Source organism: Haliaeetus leucocephalus, unplaced genomic scaffold, assembly GCF_000737465.1.
Source record: "Haliaeetus leucocephalus isolate CR32 unplaced genomic scaffold, Haliaeetus_leucocephalus-4.0 Scaffold252, whole genome shotgun sequence".
Lineage (NCBI taxonomy): Eukaryota > Metazoa > Chordata > Aves > Accipitriformes > Accipitridae > Haliaeetus > Haliaeetus leucocephalus.
The window spans coordinates 147,611-151,811 of record NW_010972688.1 but is presented as its reverse complement, the minus strand read 5'-3'; positions in this window follow the sequence as shown (position 1 = coordinate 151,811).

The window sequence follows — 4,201 nt, the reverse complement described above, 5'->3', positions numbered from 1 at the left end:
TGCTAATACATGAAAGGAAACATGCTCCTGTGAGTGTGAGTGAAGCTGCGTGGCTGGAGTTGGACAGAATGTTAAAATCAACAGATAAAATCAAAACCACAGAGCGGTGAGGTTGGAAGAGAACCCTGGAGGTGATCTTACAAGCAGGGCCACCTAGAGCAGGTTGCCCAGGACCATGTCCAGACAGCTTTTGAATATCTCCAAGGACAAAGATTACCAATCTATGCTGTAAAAGTATAATGGGAAAAAGAGGTTGGCACTTTATGCCTGGAATCATCACTCTGAGGACTCACAGGCTGAAGGAGGTGATTCGATGGCTCACTTGGATAGTGCCTGAGACAGAGGCCTCATTCCCATGCTATCCTTTCCCAACCACTACCCTTCCTGCTAGCTGCATGTTTCTGACCTTCCTGTGGCTGGTACCAGTTCTGTGTTCCTCAGGCTTTTCAGTGAATTGATCACTCTTCAAACACCAGTATGCAACTTTTTTCCTGCTGGATTAGTAAGTTCAACTGAATCAGTGAATAATGTAGATTGGAAGGCATATCAGAGGTCTTTAGTCCAATCTCCTACTCAAAGCAGAACTAACTTCAAAGATAGATGAAGTTGCTCAGAGCCTTGTCCAAATGTATCCTGGAACTCCCCAAGGATGGAGATTCCACAACCACTCTAGGCAGCCTGTTCAGGGCTGCATCACTCTCATAGTAAATAATATTTCATTTTGTTGAGAAAGAATTTCCCTGGTTTGCAACATGAGACAATTGCCTCTTGTCCTTTCACTGTGCACTTGCAGGAAAAGCTTGAATGCATCTTAATTTGCAACCTCCTTTTCAGCAGTGTTAGCCTGCAATTAGATTCCCTGCTAGCCTCCTCTTCACCAGGCCAAACAAACCTAATTCCCTTCTCATCTCCTTACGTGGCATGTGCTCCAGCTGACCGATACTAGGGGCTTTTGTTGGATCCTCTCCAGTATGTCAACATCTCCCACATAAGGCGGGGGAGCAGTTCCCAAAACTAAACACAGTATTGCAGATGCAGCCTCACCAGTGCCAGGCAGAGAGGAATAAACAGATCCCCGGACCTGCTGGCTACTTACTGGCTACTTACTAATGCAATCCTATGACCGGTTAGCTTTATTACTGCAGAGGAGCACTGCTGACACAGGTCCAAGTTGTTTTCCACCAGAATCCCAAGGCCTTTTCTGCAGGGCTGCACCCTAGCAGTCAATCCCCAGTCTGCACTGATGCATGGAGTTGTTTTGTCCCAGGATGAAAATATAAAGAGGATTTATTATTTCATAGAATTAGAACAAATGTATGAGGTAAATTAGACCAAATATATCACATGATTAAAAAGCATCAAACCCTGAGTTCTCTTGTCCTTAATCTCTCTGCTAATACAACTATGGAGCAATGGTGGCACATGGGAGCCCAGTTTCACACCTGAGAAATCTCAGTTTTCTGCAAAAAGTTCTTAGAGCTGGACAAGGTCTGATGTTGGTCACAGACATAAGCAAAGGGGCTGTAACTCTCAGCACAATTCACCCTTTTCCTAGCAAAAGGGCCTGCAGGCTTGAAAGAGAATCTTGTAGGCCACTGGAATGAATCCCACTTCCATCCATTCCCCCAGGACCTCAAAGGAGAAGCAGGCACCGTGCCTAGAAGGGATGAGCTTTGTGTGTGCATGGTGTGTTTTTAAATCAGCATTTTAATCCTCCTTCTGACTTCACAGGTAGGCAAACTAGTAAGGGTTATTCTTACCATACACTGAAGTATGACATAGCTCCAGCTCTCTTAATAAGCTTATTTGTTACTGTTCTAAATTAAAGAGTCTGTCCTTTTTTATTTCCTAAGTATATCTCATGCTACCTCTGGTTCAACTAAATGAAAAATAGTACATTTCTAGTTCTTAAAGAAATAAATAAATTTTATTTTGAAAACCTAGCAGTTATTCTATTTCAATTTCCTTCCAGCTTTCTGGGCTTTTTTGGGGGGGGATTTTTTTTTTGTCCCCTCAGTCCCTCTTCTATTTTCCAGAAACCATCTGCTTTTCTTCAGAATGCTAATATGCACCTGCCTATCTTATAAATTTAGTGGCAAGAACTAAGCAAAGAAATACAGAAATACAAAAATCTCTGAGCTGGGAATAGTCTAGAGTTGCCCACTGGAACTGCTCAGCACAGACCTGTGTTCAAGTTTTTGCCAGTCTCTGGAGGTTCAATGCCTTTCTCCTGATTTCTCAGGCTCTCTTTGTGGAGATACTTAGCTGAACAGTGAGCAATTTTTGAAGGGCAGATGACACAGATGTTTGCTCTCATTTTCACATTTATAGCTAAGTTAAAGGCGTGGCCTGTTTTTTTTTTTTTTTAATCAGCCTAAGAGCAATTCAAGCCTTTGGCTTCAGCATTGTTCAAACCATCAGCTTGGACAGTGCACTCTGCCCCTGCGTGGAGGTGGCAAGCAGCATTGATTTGGACTGAGTCTTTAACCTTCACTCTGTCTCTTCTGCCTCTCTCCCAGAGCTCTTTTGAGTGAGCAAGGTGACACGTTCTGTGGTCACAAAAGGAATCCAGTGATGCTAATGTATGGCCTAAACACCTAACAAGCTGCTTTACTGAAATACTCCTGTGGAGAGACAGGTGATCACACAAAATGATCCTTCCTACTGCTGGCCAGCATGCCAAGAAAAAGCCAGTGCTGGCTCATGGGTAATGCACATGCATCTGGTCATTCCATTACCTCTCCCTTCCTGGTATACTGGGACAAGCAAAGGACTCAGAGGGCTCTATAGATCTCATGACAACTACAAAGCACATCTAGAAGCTTCTGGGAATGTAAAGAAATTTTCAGACAAAGGCCTTTCTTTCAGCTTTGTAAAAATGTTCGCAGCCATCATCATATTAAAGAAAAAATAGCCTTTAAAAGCCACTCCTGCAGAACAAAACAGGTCCCATGCAGGACCTGTTTCTCATTCTTTCAATTTTTCTTCCTTTATGTACAAATAAGAGTATTGAGAACAGGTTTGTACTTAACAAAAGGATAAACCCTGCTAATCTACTGATCTGTCTGCTAGCATTGTGCTTATCACAGCACTGTTTGTTGGCTGGGGCAGACGTGGTCCTAATGTGCACAGCTGTGCAATGAACACTATACCATGTCATGTGAGAGTGTGGGCAGGACCTGCCAGTTTGGGGGGGTTGGACACAGTGACAGTTCCAAGTCATAGACTGCTGCGTTTGTGACTGGGTTGTCCACATCCATCTCTGAGAACAGAAAATGCCATGCTGAAGAATGTGCAAGCTAAAGCCAGTGATGGCAGGTAGCCATGGAGATGGGGAAAAGAAACAATAAGATGATTTTTGTCAGCTTGGCAGTGATGGAAGATCACCATCTGATGGGGCATTAGCAGACAAAACACTAGAGAGCTATGACTGGCACAAAGGACCCTGAGTGTGAACAGGCGGATGACCAGTCAGGAGACACATGGGTTACAGCCAGCAGTGATGACAAGGTATAAAACATAGGAGAAGGATGACAGAAAGACAAATGGAGCACAACGTATAAGAACCATCGACGCAGATGAATACACGGGAGGGGAAAGGAATGACATGGACGGAAGGAGCATCTGGGGCACAGGAACAGCAGGCCACCGAGTGCTGAACTGGAACGGGAGGAGGCAGGAGCCTTGGGAGGGGCGGCGATGGCACTTGTGCCTGAAGACAAAACCCAGCCGGAGCCACTGGCTGTCACTTGTACACGACCGCCTGGCTGAACACGACCACCGGGCAAAGTCTGGCTCCTACAGACAGCAAACATCCGGGCGTCTTAAAACGAAAAATCTGAAGGAGTTAATGTGCTCCACAGCATTTTTGCTTTTGAAGCGGTCCCGTTTTTTCACTCGGACGATGACGAGCAGCTCAGCAACGCCCTGTGCCGGGCAACGCAGCCAGAGCATCCCCTCCTTTTGCATCCGAGGACCCCGCTCACCAGGAAGGGCTCCGGAACACAGGGACCCGGAGCGGTACTTGGGGGCAAGAGCCCAAACCCCGGCGTCTCAGAGGGGAGAAGCCTGGGGCTGGCAGACAGCGCGCCAGGGCAGGGGTCTCCCGGGACAGGCAGAGGGCTCGGCCCCGGCCCCGGCCCCGCTCCCGGCCCCGCTCCGGGAGGGGGCTGCTGGCCCCGGTCGGGCGGCCCCGAACACC